We start from the raw sequence: 16,879 nt of genomic DNA, 5'->3' as shown, positions 1-16,879 counted from the left end.
CCTTCCTTCCATCCATCCATCCATCCATCCATCCATCCGCCAAAATGGGCCAAAGGTCACATAATACATGCAATTATAACAAAAGTATTAACTGCACGAACCACCAGTGTCATGCACTTTTTAAAACGACTCACCTTTGGTTGATAGCATTGAGTGAAGTTTTATATAAAGCAAATAAAAAGATGTTTCATATATACATATGAAATATATATCATCATTGATATATATTGATTTATATCCAAGATCTCAATGGAATCACAAATCACTCAGGAGTAATTTTTAACTTGTTATCTTTAGAGGGGATGCTGAGAGCTTTGACTTTCTTTGGAATGTTCATTTGCCATAATCCCCCCCCCCCTTTTTTTTTGGAAACTCATTAAATTTTAACTAGATGCACATTCTCTCTGCTCAACTTGGGGGAAAAAACATACTTTGACTATCTGTCAAGCCCGCCATCATTGCTCATAGCAACATACCGAACTATGAGCCTCACAGTGCTCATGTGCTCTGAGGAATGCCACATGTGTCAGCCAGTGAACATGCAGTGGAAGCACATGTACAAATAGTGGAGCACAAAATCTTCCCAGAAGTTTCCTGGTGCATTGACACTGGAAGGCTCAGTTTGGAAATTTCTCATTCAACCCTACTAAGGACTTGGGGGGAGAGAAAACCCACTTATCTTAAAGATTCATGATTCAAGCGCCAGATAGAATCTGTAGTTTCCATAGTGCTGGGCTCTAGATTTCCCTTTAATGTAATTAAGCTTCAAGATTTATGAATACAACAGGCCAGAACTTGATCCGTGTTCATTTTCAATTACTGCAGTGAAAGGGCCCTATCCAGATGTCTCTATTTACAGCATTCAGGCAGGCCGGACCAGGGGCTGAGGGGGGAGGGCCCACAAATTGTCACACTTGTTAATTCTTCACAGAAGATACTCAGCCGAGGTCCTGGCTTTGACCCTGTGACAAAAGGCTGGGGGCCCCTGGGGCAAGAGCATCAATGCTTCTAGGGACAACACGGTGACCCACGGGGGTCACTCCCTCTGCTTTGTAGGTATTTGTGTAATAATGGGGTCCATTCCTTATTTTTATTTCTGTTACAGTTCTGGGAGCATCCAAGGGAAAAGACCGGCTCTGATGTGAAAGACAAACATATATAATGAGAGCATCAAGTGTCCCCTGGCAACAGTAACCACGATAAAATGCTACAGGGGAAATACACTGTATGCAGTGACCCACATAATCGGGCCTATTTTGGGAGCATTGTTTTATTTTTCTTTTGAAGGGTGTTGTGTTTTCTTTTCTCTTCTCTTCTTTTCTTTTTCTTTCCTTTTTTTTTTCTTTTTAATGTTCCCAGGTCTGCAATTTAGTTTTGTTGAGATGATTGGAATACAAGTGTCCTTTCTATTGTTACAGTTACAGTCCTGCTTGTGTGAGAGCAGGTTTTCAACCACAAATACCCACCTGCTAGGGGCGGCCTAAAATATTCCATTTTATTCCCTTTATTTCTGCTTTAAAATATTTCTGTGCTTTCTATGACCATTCTACAGGTTTCTTAGGCGTGTGCTAAGTGTTTTCTTACACTAATGTGGACGTTTGCATTGAGGTATCATTTTAAAAGGAAAATCCCACACAAAAGGCTTAGAAATAAGAGCCCAGCGGGAGACTCAGAACCTCTAATGAAATGAACTGCAGCCAGTAAAAAGCCCCAAATCCTACTCCACACTTTTCCTGTGTGGCGTGTGTCCGGTCCACCATTTCATAGTCTCAACTCACAGACCAGACTTGTTACCTTGTGAAAAAAAATGAATTGGGATATTGCTGAATAATATGTGAATATTGTTGAATAATATGTGGCTGTTATATTAACGTGATGCTCAGTAAAATGGAATTGGCCAATTCTCTTCCATTTCAGAAGGTTATTTCGTGAAACTGTTGTAAATCTCTCCTTGATTAGCCCCTTTAAATCAGTTTTGGGTTTCTTTTCTCAATCATGACCTTCACAGGACTCAAATGCATTTCTGTCCATTTAAAGAGATTTGAATAGAACAAGGAATCATTAAAAAATGGAGTTTTCTCCCCAGATTTACTCCAGTCTCGTCCCTCAGAGCAATGCCCCTTTTTTCCTTAAGAACTGATTTAATAATCCCATACCACATCTGATCAAATTCAGTTCTTCATTATACATATATTTATCCTTCTTGCTCCAGTAAATATATTTCAGATACAAATGGCATCATTTCTGGGGCGGCTCGGTGGTTGAGCATCTGCCTTTGGCTCTGGTTATGACCCCAGGGTCCTGGGATCAAGTCCCACATCAGGTTCCCCACAGGGAGCCTGCTTCTTCTTCTGCCTGTGTCTCTGCCTCTCTCACTCTCTCTCTCTCTCTCTCTCTCTCTCCCTCTCTGTCTCTCATGAATAATACGTAAATAAAATCTTTAAAAACAAAACAAAACAAATGGCATCATTTCTGATCATCATATTTCCTTTCTTGGAAGATGACTATGCCAGGTGTATAGGGCCACAGTGTAGGATTGAGGTTTTTTGTGACTAGTCCTTCCTCCTTCTGGAAAGCTGCTAGCTTATAGTTTTAGCAATTTATTTGTTCCTTTTGCAGAAACACTTGTGAGCACTCAGGCAGTCCCCGGAGGGAAGGGTAGCCCAGAGGTCTGTGCTGGAGCAATTGTTCGGGAGCAGCGCTGAGACCATTCGCCTGTACAGAAATGCATATTTCATCAGCTGGTGTTTATGTGGTTCTTATGCTGTATCGACATCAGTACATTTTGTTTTCTAAGTATTTCCAAGTTCATATTTATTTGGTTTTACTTTCCTTGTTGCCTCTTCACTCTGCAGTCTTCCTCTCCCTTCTCTCTTTCTCTCATTTTTTACTTTCTGGATTTCACCCTCTCCCTGTCCCCTGGTTGCCTCTATGTTTTTGTTTAGGGTGATAACGACCATGTAAAATGGGAACCTTGGAAGGAGAGTGCACCTTCACCTTCTCCCCTTTGTAACATTTCCTTTGGTCTTTAAAATAATGCAGTTTCCGATGGAATGTGTATCTTTGTATGATTTCGTAGAGCTAATGATTATGGAAATTTTTGTTGCAGAAAAACTCTCCACAAGTTCAGTTTTGTGCCGGAAAACCCTTTGTGTGAAATTGCTGCTCAGGGGCTGCTGGAGAGCTCTGAGGTGAGGTTTGGACTCCCGGAGGCAGAGCCATGGGGACATATGCCCCAGAAGAGGCCGGGAATGGGGATCTCCAAAGGGTGATTCTCAATGAATATTCTCAGAAATGCAAAGGCTGGGCGGAGGAAGCCCAATCCGGCTGGAGGGGTGGACACACACTGTCCAGAGACCTGGCCTGAGTCCAAGTGGGGCTGGGAGCCTGGGAGCCCAGGCTGCGGAGCTTGGGCAGGAGCGTTTTGGAGCTAGGGTCTGGGGTCCAGGGTCCACATGGCCATGGAGGCTGTGCGCCCCCCCACCCTGTGTCCTGGCTATGCCTCTGCTCTATCTTATCCCATAGATCCTCCACCTTTGGGCCAAGGTGATCTTCCCAAAATGTATCTTTGCTTTCAAAATCATACCTTGGCTTCAAAGCCCCATTGTCCCATCCCCCCGTGGCCTCCAGAGCAAATTCCAGACTTCTCTACAAGTTGACCAGCCCCTTTGCTGACCCTGCATCCTCTCCGGGTGGTTTCTCCCTCCAACCCCACTTTGTTCTCTCTGCGGCCACGTCTCTGAACTGTGTGTGGTTCTCCGTCATCTTCCTGCTGCTTGGCCTCCAGTCTGGGCTGTGTTTGGATGGCACGTCCTTTAGGAAGCCTTCCCTGGTTTCCCAGGACCCAGGCATCGAGTCCCCCCGAGGGCAGCTGTGTGGGACACATCTATTTAATCTTCTCTTTCACTGACGGGTGCAGAAAACCAGAAGCCGGTGTGTGGAGAAGCCTGGGCCGCTGCCAACAGTACAGATGACACAAGGAAGCTGCCGGCAGCCTGTAAACAGGGCTGTCAAAAAGCCCCAAAAGCCCAAAACAAAAAACAAAACCCAACTGGGAACTTCACGGAATGTGGCATACAGAAAACCAGTTTCTGCACCCAGTTTTAGAAGGTGTTCCTGAGCCTTACTTAGCAGTTGGCTCTGAATCCTTGGTTCGGGCCATAGTGAACACCCTGGTGAGGCACAGCCTCTGCCTGCTCTGGTGGCTGCTGGCCATCCGCTGCCTGGGGACACCCGACCTCCTCAGTGGCGCGGCCTGCTGTCTCTGGGTCCTGGCGCTCAGGGCAGCTGCCCATCCCCGTCCAGGAAGAGCACGTCAACTGGGATTAGCTTTTTAGAACCTCAGAGACCTGTGTTGATTGTTGTAGAAATCTGGATTTTTCAGATGGAAGATCACTGTATTGAGAAAACAGACTGCTTTGCCAGTCAAGGGAAGGATCACGGGGTTAGGTCGTACTTTAGCAACAGATCTGGGTCGAGATGGATTTAAATGCCATTCCTGCACTAACTGTAGGCATAAATGGCTATTTCCCATGGCTCCAGGCTGTCAGACAGGGCAGCAAGGTCATCCTTTAAATTTGTCTTTGATAGCAAAGTTGGATTAACCAGAGCCAGAGTTCAGTTGATGTTCTTTTCCAGGAGTTCATGTCAAGTGGCTTTATTAGACAGTGTTTCTCTCACTCAGGTCTCTGGTAATAAGAGGTTTTCACTCACTTGTGCATCCAACCCCTGACTCAGGCATTCACCCACTTACCTACTGGTCCATCACCCTACTCATCAGTTGAAGCATCTTTCCTCCCAGGCATCTCTGCTTGCATCCATTTATCCACACAGTAAATCTGTGAGCGTCTGCCCAGGACGAGGCATTCTCAGTTACGGAGGAGACTCAAAGCCAAGGAAGACAGGCTCTCTTTTCACGGTGCTTGAAGGCTGCTAAGGGGCTCTTAGGTCACTGCGGTGGGAGCTTGGATAGGGGTGAGGAGAGAGGGGTGTCAGGGCAGAGAACAGCTGGGGAAGTGTGAGGCATGGCGGGAGCAGCGAGATGTGTGCAGGGAACCTAGGGTTGTGTCAGGGGGACGACGGTGGCTCTGGCTGGAGAGGCAATTTGGAGAGAGAGACAGGAGCTCTTAAATGCCAAACAAAAGAGTGTGGAGAACCTTTGGTGACTTCTTTCCAGGGAAAATAATGTGAAGGTTAACTAGTCTTTAGGAAGATCGATCAGGTCGATTGGGTGGATGGATGGGAAGAGAGGGATAAGAGAGAGATAAGAGGTGGAGAGACCAGCTAAGTGCTTCAAGATAATCAGGTTTACTGTGACTTGGGTCACTTGGACACATGGATTGGGCCACAGTTAAGGCAGGGGACTTTCCCGTCAGACCTACTCAGGTCCTTGTCACATTTCATGGAGAGAAGGGAGACGTTATGTGTGACGTTATTCATTTTGGCTTATGTGTAATGTTGACTTTCTCCTAAACATTGAGGAGGGTGATTTGTTTATTCGAAAAAAAAAAAAAAAAAAAAACAAAAAAACCCTGTCCTTGGGCTGGAACATTCCTGGAGCTTTGGCTTAGGAGGAAGTTCTAATCACCAAGCATAAGTCTGAGAGCGGGGGAAGGAGAAGCCCTTTCTCTGAGCAGAAGACCCTCAACCTTAGAAACCAGTCTTCTGTCCTTGCACAGGCTCGTTGGAATATCTATTGTGTGACCCTGGTGAAAGCAAATATTTGTCTCATTGGTGATGTGGCTCTGGAACACACCACGCTCTGGGTACCGGAGGCTGAGACAGAGGTGAGGAATTTTGAATCGATGCTTTAAGGTCACCCGCATGAAGGAAAACAAAGTCAGAATCCTGCAAAGTATGGAGCAGGGGCCTCTTCACAGAGCACATGGGATATTCAGGGTGAAAATACCTTTGCTGTCTCAAGAGCAAACTGTTTCCACTCCTCGTACATAACAGCAAACGCAGCACACGTACCAACAAACTTGCTCCTTTTTTGGGGAGTGGGCACTTTGAGGCTTTCCATCAGGATCGAGAAAATGGCTTGTCCCCATGACTTGGTCATTCCCGTTGAAGATAGCCCACCTCAGCCTCACTGCAGAAATGTCCTCTGGCTCCCACTGGGGTTCCAGCCTCCCAAGAAAATTGTCTTACCTGCTGAACTCCATACCCCAGGGCCGGCTGCTTGTCGGCCCCTAAATCGCACTGAACCTTTTGGCTCACAGAACACTCTCTGATCTTGAGGCCTGGCCCAGCTCCTCAGATCAACTGAAAAATTCCGGGAGTCAAAACTCTTTTTCTATATTGCTTTTTATATTAACTTCTGTATTGTTGACCTAAATGCGATGCTTTAATGGCACAACACACATCTTCATTTTTTTTTTTTATTTAAAAGACAGCAGCCACAATGAGACCCCCCTCCCCGCCCCCCAACACATGTGCCCACACAGTTGCAAAAAGGCAGGAAGCAACATTCTGAAATGGAGACAGAGGCGCCCTACTAGTCACTGCTAACTCCCCGGGGCCCAAGGGGGAACCAGGACACTTGCAAGGGAGGGCAGAGGGGTTTTCTCTTCCTGGAAACGGGGGGGGGGGGGGGGGGGGGGGGGAAATAAATAAAACTTGGCACTTTCTCAGCGTAACAGCTGTGCCTGTCTCCACAAGAAAACACCATCAAGCAATTCGTGAATCCGTGTTAAATAATTGCTCTTCATGTAAGGTGACTATTGTGTTCTGTCCCTCATTATGAAAATCTTGTGGTCTGATTTTCAGCACATTTAATCCTGTTCAAAACCAAATTAAACCCTGAAAGCATATGTTACTGTAAAGTATGAGTCACAGACTGTCATGATATTTTGCAGAAGATTATTCAGCAGCTGTCTTAAAAACGAAAAAAGCAAAGAGCTGCATTTACCCTGTGCCTGTTACCCGCCGGAGGCCTGTCGGGCCACGTCGGGGAGCGTGGAGGGAGAGGCATGAGCCGTGCGCTCAGGGGACCCCTGGTGAGAACCCGCAGGGTCTCCTCCTACCAGGGGGTAGCTCGCCCGAGGGGGACCGCTTCACTGCCTTGAAGGTGCAGGCAGGAGGCTGCTGCGCTGAGCGCCCCCCGGGCGGGCCCACATCCCCGGGGGCTGGGAGGACGGCGCCAGCCGCACAGGCTACCTGCCTGCGCTGGCTTCCTCCCAGGAGCAGGTGGAGTGGGCCGAGGGACACGTGAGACGATGTGGATGTGCTGTCACAGAACGTGTCAGTCTTGCCGACTGGACCAGGGTCTGCAGAAAGGGGAAGGGGTCTGACGTCCCGAGGCTCCCGGACGCGCGCGCTCGCATCCACTACCTGGGCACCTCCCAGCGGAGCCCCCGCTCCTCCGCCGCGGCCCGGCCTCTCCTGCGGAGGGAAAAGCCAAGTCCGCTCTTTGCTATGGGACGTCGGTATCTCTCAAAGTTTGTTCTGGCTTATCTGATAAACAGCACAGCGTGTGTTTGGGTCGCGATAATGTCTGGTTATTCCCGTTTAGTGGTGGTAAAATGATCCTAGTGTTGAGCTGAAAGGCCGTTAATGAAAAAGGGCTTGGTGTTCAAGGCCTTTCTCATTTCGATTGTGGGCTATGACATTTTTCTTGCACTCATTCAAAGGTTAAAGATTTGGAACCACTTAAAATGTTAGTGAGTGGAACAGGTTCCAGAGCATGTGGTTTATAAAGCTGGGGTGTCAGATGGTGTTTGCTGCCGTGGTGACAGGTCCAGTCACAGCACCTGTACTTGCATGTAGTCTGCAAACCCAGCACAGCCTGGTTGGTTGTGAGGGCCCATTGCCTGGGTCACTCAGCTTGTTACTGAGGGAAACAACATTGGGCTTCTTTAGGACTAATATTTAGGTGAATAGGAGTAGAGTGTGAAATTGTAATGATCAGGTTTTAAAAACATTTTATTTATTCATTTATTTCAGAAAGAGAGGAGATGGAGACGGTAAGCAGGAGAGGGGAGAGGGATGAGCAGTCTCCACACTGAGTATGGAGCCTGACGCGGGGCTGGACCCCATGACCCATGACATCATGATCAATAGTCTAATGCTAAACAAACGGAGCCACCCAGGTGCCCCTCAAATGATCAGTTTTATGTCTTTTTCCCTCTCTCCCTGTCTTTCTCTCTCTGATTGTCCATATCACAAATTTACTTTCTGCAATTTTACTTTTGGATAATCTCTGTATTTTATAGTACCTAATGATGCATATGAAATGGAAGAAAAAATAGAGGGTTCTGTGGAGAATTCATTACTATAGTTTTGGGTAATAAAATCGACAGTAAGTCCTCCTTGATGATTACTTCTTTTATTTTTTATTTTTTAAAAATAATATATTTATTCATGACCAAGAGAGAGAGAGGCAAAGACACAGGTAGAGGGAGAAGCAGGCTCCCTGAGGGGAGCCCGATGTGGGACTTGGTCCCAGGACCTGGGATCACACCCTGAGCCAAAGATAGATGCTCAACCACTGAGCCACCCAGGCGTCCCAATTGTCACTTCTTTTAAAATGTTTGCTTATTAAGAAAGATTAATAGGGTTAGCTATATATCCCCATTAGGATAATGTTATCACTGTAAGAGTGATGGTGGGTTTAGGTTTGCAGCAAGCTAATGCACCGTGGAATAGCTTGAGATCATGGATGGGACCAAGAGACGGATCTGCAGGTGTGCGGGACACTGGAACTGACAGGAGAGGATGGGACCACCCACCACAGCCTTTTGCTGTTCTTCCATCTTGAAGGGAATTAGAACAATGGTGAAAGCCACTGGGGGTATATATAGAGGTATTTAGAGGAATATTTAGAGATCTTAATTTAAACCGTTATTTAGCAGCCGAGGATCCTTGGGATGGTCAGCTAATCTCCCAGTCAGCGCTGTCACCTGAAGGGAGCCTACCCCACCTACTCTGCAGGGTGGTTGATGTGTGTTCAGTGACTGCTGATCTCTCTTCCTCCTGAACCTACGGCTTGACTTGCAAGCGAGTGAATGGATATGAGCTTAGCAAGTCTTCTACTTTTAAATGGATTTGCCAATCAAAGGTTGCTCTGATCTCTAAGACAAGAACGTCTCTGGATATAATTCTCACCTGCACCAATCTCCCAGCTGTTCTTGCTAGACAAAGTTACAGCCCTCCATGTCCTTTCCATAGCTCTTTCCTGGGTATTCCCTAGAGCTAAGACAGAAAACGTGGGTATCGTATATTCCTCATGCACCCTGGAACTTGCTTGCACTCATGATAATCCTGCCAGTCAGTCATGGCGTTCTTTTCCCAAGAAACCTGGAGAGGCCCAACATCCTGAGAGTGTTCCGGTTAGCTACTGCCAGTTGATCTCAGTTGGTGTTCAAGTTGGAGGAGATTCACTGTCCTTTAAATTTACAGCACCTAGATTTGAACACGAGGATCTTGACTCAGAGATGGGCACACAAATATCTTTATCTTTTATTTACACAAGCGCAGAGATATTAAATGAGTTACTTGAAATCCCAAGTTGGCTGCAGAACCAGGATTAAAGTTCAGGGATTTTGATCTCAAAACGAAGGCTCCTTTTACTCCAGGTTTTCACTTTGTGCTTATGAAAGGGTTGACTTCCTGCTGGCTCCAGGGAACAGTGAGGTCCAAGTCTTTGGGGAATCATCCAGCTATGGACTGGATGACAGAGGGTGGGAGTATTATGGGGGGGGGATACACACATCAGCTCGGATGTTGGATTAAATGGTTCTGAGGATGTCTTCTGGGTCCCAGATTCTGAGATTCCCCTCACAGTGCCACTGAAGAATGTGATTTCCTAACCACAAAATGTCGCAGGAAGTAAGCTCCATGTCTGGGGCTCGTTTGTAATTACACATGCAAGACTCCAAATAAAATTTGGGTTAATTAGCTTTTGTCTGGTTTAATGAAACACAGTCAGTACTTCTGACCATGTCAGTGCATTTGCTCATTGAAAGGTTGTTAGCAGACTTGTGAAAATGATGAAATTTGGAAAATAAGGTTTGCTATATAAATACTTCTACTATTTTAAAGTGAAGGAGCTCCTAAATGCATGATCAGATATCATTTTCTTCTTGGTAGGGAAGAAATCATGTTCACTGAAGTATCATTTTTAAAGAGACTCTATAAGAAAGTTGGCGATTTAAGATAATTCTAGGACACGAAATATCAGAAGTGCACATCTGCCTATTTCTGACAACAATGAATGTTAAGTAGATTTTCAAGGTTTTTTTTTTATGGGTAACACAGTGATGTTCTTATTGAACCTTAAAAGCCATAGTGAGCGCTCTTGTCTCCCACCTTCCCCTTGCAGCACCATAAATCTAACTTCTGCTGTCCTATTGTTCAGAAAAAAGCAGCCATATTGTGCTGATTGCTATTAAATTAAAGCAGAAAGAGAGAGGCACAAATGTGGGAGCCCATCTTACCAGCAGGGATACCACTATCTTTTATTTTGCATTTTGGGAGGGTCAGAAAGTCGTGACAGGCATCTGACCTCTGATAACCTCTTTGGTGCTTCTGTGTGCAGTTTTTGGGGGAAGAACTTAATTAAATACAATTGAATTTCCCTGCTAACATTGCCACTGAAAAGACTCCTTTTAAATGGCTTGGTGTTTGCTGGAGAGGAACAAACAAAGATGCTTCTTTGTTCCTCAAAGAAAAGTTAGCATATGTTAGTTAAGGATTTGTGATTTCTTTTGACTAGACTGGCAGGTTCCTAAAAATTCAATGAGTCTTCTGAAATGAGATCCACAATAAAAGATAAAGCATATGACTAGCTAAAATTCTAACTCTTCTTATTCCTGATAGGATGAAGGTTAATGTTTTTAAGACTTCATTATGTTTATTTATACTCAAATAAAAATGATGATCTTAGATTTATGGTGAAGTTGCTAATATTTGGCCACAGAAAATGTAACTTGTCCATCTCTTGGATTCTCCAGCTACCAGGGGAAGAGAGGAAGCACCAGCAGATGTATTTCCAGTACTTTCTGTTAGGAAACAGTTAAAAGAAGTACTGACAGAATATATAGTTTTTGATTTTGAACAATTTGTCTTATATTAATTGTTCATAAACTCATCTACAAGTTACATATTAATAAAAAGCAAAAACCGCATAAATAAGAGGGTTAAAATCCATTTTCCCATTTTGATAATGGGAAATCCATTTTGATAATTATTTGTAATTATTTGTTATTCTTAGGCTTCTGAAGTCAGAGGAATTGAGGAAGTAATTTTATAATCAAGATCTACAGAAAGTTATTTTATTTAAGGTTGAGTCTTCGCTTTTATTTTGAGAGGAATTAGGCTTGTGTCTTAGATTCAAAGAATTTTTTAATCCCACATGATTTTGTTTTCCTTGAAGAGAGGATTAGAATGAGGAATTGATGCTTTTGAATTTAAAGTTGACTATTGTGTGCCTTAAGCCTGCTTCCTCAACCCACATCCCCATCCCCTTCCTCTTGTTTCTGAGCTTTCTCAGGTCTCTCTAATTATTTAGAGGGTGGGGGAAAGTCAACACTTGACCCTGATGACCTGTCTGCCTTCTGTCTCATCTCTTGTTTAATACTATGGTTGAACTCCTAAAAGTAGTGTCTGCTGCATCCACAGCATTTTTTCCCCCTATGTCACTATCTCTCTGGAATCTAGTTTCTAGGTTCACCCATGTACCACATGTCCCAGCTGAAGTCTCCAGCTTTGGGGATCCATGTAAGGTCAGAAGGGTGTATCCTACACAAGGGTTCCAGGCCCAGGGGATAAGTGGAGGCTGGAATGCAGGTGCATTTGCTGGCCCCACCAAACCCTGTCATGGGGACGGATCAGTCTAGAGGGAGCAACTTTTGTATTTTGCCTGAAGGAGCCATAGTGCAAGTCGTGGCTTTGTCAACAATTCCCTTGGCCCAATCTCAGCCTTTCCTGTTTGATCTTGTTCTTCAAAATCTAGATCTTTAAAAAGACAAATAAGCATGTAATCAAGAATTAAATCATTAGTTTTTAAACATACAAAATTCTTTGTAAACTGGAGTCTGCCTAAGGCTGTTAAAATCTTAAATCACCATGGGATTGGGATGGATTATTTTTCTGTGTGTGTGTGTGTGTGTGTATGTGTGTATGTGTGTGTGTGTGTTTTTAGCAAAATACTAGTTGAGGGAAGGAAAAATTGGGGCTGGAATCCTCACAGAAAAGGCAATGCCAATTCCTTATCAGATCAGTTCTGCCTTAAATTCCACAGCCCAGGTACTGAAATACTTATGGCAGACGTCAGAACACAGGCAGAGAGAACAGGCTGCAGCACTAGGCAGACTGGTGGTAGCATCTTGGTGCCACCACTTAGTGATATTGCCTTGGGCTGTCATAAATTTTCTGGGCTTCAAATTTCTCATCTACAGAATAATGATAAGAATAGTTGCCTCTCAGTAGTCCTCTAGTGGAGGATTTGGGGAAACATTGCAGAGACACACCTTCTCTCACCTGGAGTCAGAATGTTCTCACAATCCAGTCATTTCCCCACGATGATCATCTGCTAATGATGCTCTTATTTCCTCTCCTTCAACTGGATATTTTTTTGGTCAAGTTTTGAGATTCAACCTCTCTTCCAAGAGTGTCTCCTGATATATATTTTTAAAGATTTATTTATTTGAGAGAGTGAAAGAGAGTGCAAACAGGATAAGGGGCAGGGAGAGAGGGGAGGGAATCTCAAGCAGACTCCTCGTTAAGTACAGAGTCGGATGCGGGGCTTGATCTAATGATCTTGAGATCATGACCTAAGTCAAAATCAAGAGTCCACACTTGGCCAACTGAGCCACCCAGGGGCCCCTGATATTTTTAACTTGAATAAACATTCTTTTCCTTAGCTCTGGTTGAGGCGCTCCTCTGGTATCTTAAAGCATCTTTTTATCATAGATTTTATTCTGCTGTGTTGTAACCACACTGGGGGAGAATTATGGGAGTTATACCTCATTTATGATTACATCCTTGGTGCTTAACATAGTGCATGGAATTTTGATAATTATTTGGTGAACTCAATTGTCCAGATTTCAACAACTGGAGAAATGTTTAAAAAAAAAAAAAAAAAGCTCTGGCAGCTGGGAAGCATGCATTAAGGAGTGGTGGGGACTGAACCATTTTCCTTGCATATTTCATTTCTAACAAGTGTTAATTCCTCTATTGCTTCATTTCTGGTCCATTACACTTTCCAGGTTTCTTCTTGGAGAGGAACTGACCTATTTTCAAGGCTTCTGTTACCTCTGGTCCTGATCTTAGGAATTGCAGCTACCTACTACAAAGCTGAGTAGACCAGTACCTTGCTGAGCGGATATCAACATCTCCTAGGTGCTTGTTATAAGCAGAGTCTGAGTCTCCACTCTACACTTCCTGAGTCAGGATCTGCACTGTAACTAGTTTCCAAAGTGGTTTGAATAGGTAATAAAATGTAAGAAGCCCCAGCATCGTAGCAGTTACCTTCAAGAATAGTGTATTCCTCAAATTTCCTTTACATAAACATATGTGTCTATGAAGACACAGGAAAAAATATGAGGATTGTTGCAAAGATATGAAATAGTACACTGATATATTGATGAAGTCTTGGTCAAAACCAGGAAGTAATTTTGCACCTAAGAAAGCCTCAAATAAAATGCTCCATATTAGATTAGAACAAGGCAGACAATCTAAATATTTAAAGTGGTTTCAAATAAGTGAGAAATGAGTTTTTCAGCTTAATGTCTTATCATTAATGTCTTAAAGATCCTCTGCTTGGAAATAAAAAAGGTTTATCCTTTTTTAAGATTTAAAATGTTTATCTTTTAAAAGACCACATTTCTCAAAAGAAATGCACACACTCCATCGTGGCAAACACTTTTTTTTGGGTAATAGTTAAATGACCTATGTGAAGATTTCAGTTTTCTGTTTCAATCCCCAGGCAAAGCAAGTATTTGCTTTTAGCATAGTTGATCCCCGAGCACTTTGCAAATGTTTCCACAAAGCCAGCTGCCCTTTACAGATCCCCCAGGGAAACTTTCTTTTGGTTACTAACCCTCAAGCACCCATAAATCCTACTTATGAATGTATTTGTCATATGGGAAGAGCTCATGAATCTTCAGATCTTTTGGAGGAAGACATCGAGTCTCCAGTTTGGAAAGCTCTGTCCTTTGGCTCAGACCTTTGGGTGCATCTGAAGACTAGCTCCTCTGCCGAGGAAAGAAAAAAAAAAAGACAAAAAAAACCAAACAGCACCTCTGTAGTATAGCTTGTCTAACTTTGGCAGGACGGAAAAGGCTGAGAAAAATTCATCTTGTTAGCTTCATTGGATTTGGAATATGTTTTTGGAGCAAAGTTCCTGGTTCTGAGAGTTGTGGCCACGTGGAATCTCCAGGTTACTGCCTTTGCTTCCTCATGGTTCAGTACTGATTCCTCTCTGGGGGTTTCATTTGTCTCCCCTCATTTGGCTCCTCTTTCCCCTGGATGCATTTAATGACTGACTTCTCATGTCAAATGTTAAATTAAATAAAGGACTATCATCAGATACTAGGGGGAATTGAGATGCAAAATTGTCAGTTCCAGAGCCTTGGTAACTACTGAGAGGAGGTGGCTGTTGGAAAACCTGACTGTGGATTCAGGGTTTATTCTGCACACATCTAGGAGGTTGTTCAAGTATGTAGACTGCATGTGTCTGTGCGTGTGTACGAGTCATGTATGTGCGTGCCTGTGTCACAAACAGGAAACCTGAACTCCCCAGCACATACCTGTTTTCATATAATTTTGTTGCAAAACCTTCTCTTTTTCTTTCTTTTTTCTCTTTCTCTTTCTTTCCTTCTTTCTCTTTCTTCTTTCTTTTTCTTCCTTCCTTTCTTCCTTTCTTTCTTTCTTTCTTTCTTTCTTTCTTTCTTTCTTTCTTTCTTTCTTCTTCTTTCTTTCTTTCTTCTTCTTTCTCTTTCTTCTTTCTTTCTTTCTTTCTTTTCTTTCTTTCTTTCTTTCTTTCTTTCTTTCTTTCTTTCTTTCTTTCTTCCTTCTTTCTTCCTTCCTTCCTTCCTTCCTTCCTTCCTTCCTTCCTTCCCTCCTTCCTTCCTTCCCTCGCTGAGTTGTCCTATTTTATGGTAACTTGCCTCTTCCCTAACATATTGGCTGTAACTGTATTTCTTTTCATTAGACCTGGGGGTTGCTTGTCATTTATACCATACTTTTGCTTTTCTCTTTCATTTTGGAAGGAGAGGTTTTTCTATTATTTCAGAGCAAAGCACCTCTGGTTTATGTGGCGACTCTTGTGGCTTTCTAAATGCACTTGATTTAGCTTTCAATGTGTAATTACTGCCAAACAAGTTAATTGCTTTATAAGTGTCCAAAATTCCCTGGTTTAATTTTGCTTTCATTTACCAACCTTCATTATACATCCACTGTTCAACATAAACACAAATGATTGTTAATGAAAGCCTAATGCCATATTCATTAGAAAATCAGGTTAATGACTGGCAATGAATATCCCAGCTCCTTTATTCTTTCAATACATTTTTTTTTTGCTTGTTGATTACAATAGTTTTTCTCTGTTTACAAGGAAATTCTACCTGCATTATAGGCATGCTTAAAAGTTCAAGATAAAGCTTTTCTAAGAAATCAGATAACCCCAGTCCTGGGGGTTATCTGCTTACCAGTGCCTTTACCCTTTAGAAAGAATCTCCTATAAAGTGGAACAGAACAGTCAGAATGCACACAATTTCCTTGGACTGTTGGCTATCACGAAGCTGTATTGTTTGGACAGCTATAATCTCTGAGTTGTTGTGTACAGGTGTTTAGATGGTGCACTCAACAACCTTAGGAGGCATTGTTTGTTTGCATTCTGAATGATGCCACCCAGCTGTGCTCTGCACAACCTGCATCCCTCAGGCTGTGGCACTGAGAAATCTGCATTGAAATAGGATACGTGTCACAGCAGTGTGGCTTGGGCCTGAACAGAGGATCATGTATGTATGGGCTTAAACACAGAGGCCAGACTCTGAAATTTGGTCCCTTGCTTGTCCCTATGTGCTTGTGTGGACTGAGCAGTTACCACATCTATCCAATGAGAATGTTGGTGATGTCCTGTTCTCTCCAGTTCTCAGGCTCTGTGATTCCTTTTGGGATGGTGGAATTCCTCCTGTATTCTTTAAAACCATCTAAAGTTTTAAATAGTTGGATGCTTACCATGTGCCTGGCATGGAGTTGATGCTGGGGATACTTGTCAAAAACACATTTCCTGGTGTCCTGGGAGGCCTAGGGCCCCCCACTGTACCTGTTAGGAGCACAAGTGTAGCACACTCACAAAGCTGCTCAGTGTCAGTGCTCTTAGGTCTTGCTATGCTTCCCAATCTTCTTTCAATTTTTTTTCTTTCTTTCTTTCTTTTTTTTTTTTTTTTTAAGCAAGATGTATCCGGTAGACTGGAAGGTCTTCTGATGCTCAGATTTGGCTATTTTCATCATTGATTTCTTTCAGTCTTTTTTATTCTTCCATCTGGAGACCTCTTCTACTTCTCTTGTCACATTCCTCTAGTTTTGGTACTCTGATCTCAGAGACCTCACTGTCTCTTCCAGTTGTGTCTCTTTTTGGGGGTCTGCTTCCATCAGCCAAGTCTGCATCATTTATACTCCTTGGCTGCACATGTGTCTATACTCAATGTGTCTCTCCCTCATAGCATTTAGCATCATTAGAATTTTGCCTTGATTTGTGTGATTCTCTGGGTACTATTTTTGCCTTAGATTCTAATCTCCTCAAGGAAAAGGTATGATAGACTAATAGTTTTTCTGGTGCCTAGACATATGCTGGTATCCTGGTCACAGGTCTGTTAGGATATTGTCTTCATGACAATAGGCTCTGCAGGTCAATAAAAGGCTGAGGTACAAT

General features: G+C 43.4%; 1 long non-coding RNA gene and 1 other non-coding gene across 4 annotated transcripts in view; one reads left to right on the top strand and one right to left on the bottom strand.

The window, feature by feature from the left end:
- The window catches only part of LOC112930684 (uncharacterized), a 200,575-nt gene that overhangs the window by 54,682 nt on the left and 129,014 nt on the right, over window positions 1-16,879 (top strand). The gene's annotated exons all lie outside the window — the stretch shown is intronic.
- Window positions 16,384-16,463, bottom strand: LOC112930739 (small nucleolar RNA U2-19). Its single transcript, XR_003237200.1, has one exon. It is a non-coding gene; the product is annotated as a small nucleolar RNA U2-19 (small nucleolar RNA).

This window comes from Vulpes vulpes, chromosome 10, assembly GCF_048418805.1.
Source record: "Vulpes vulpes isolate BD-2025 chromosome 10, VulVul3, whole genome shotgun sequence".
Taxonomy (NCBI): domain Eukaryota; kingdom Metazoa; phylum Chordata; class Mammalia; order Carnivora; family Canidae; genus Vulpes; species Vulpes vulpes.
Note: the sequence above shows the minus strand (reverse complement) of the source record. Positions and strands in the feature narration are given on the sequence as shown.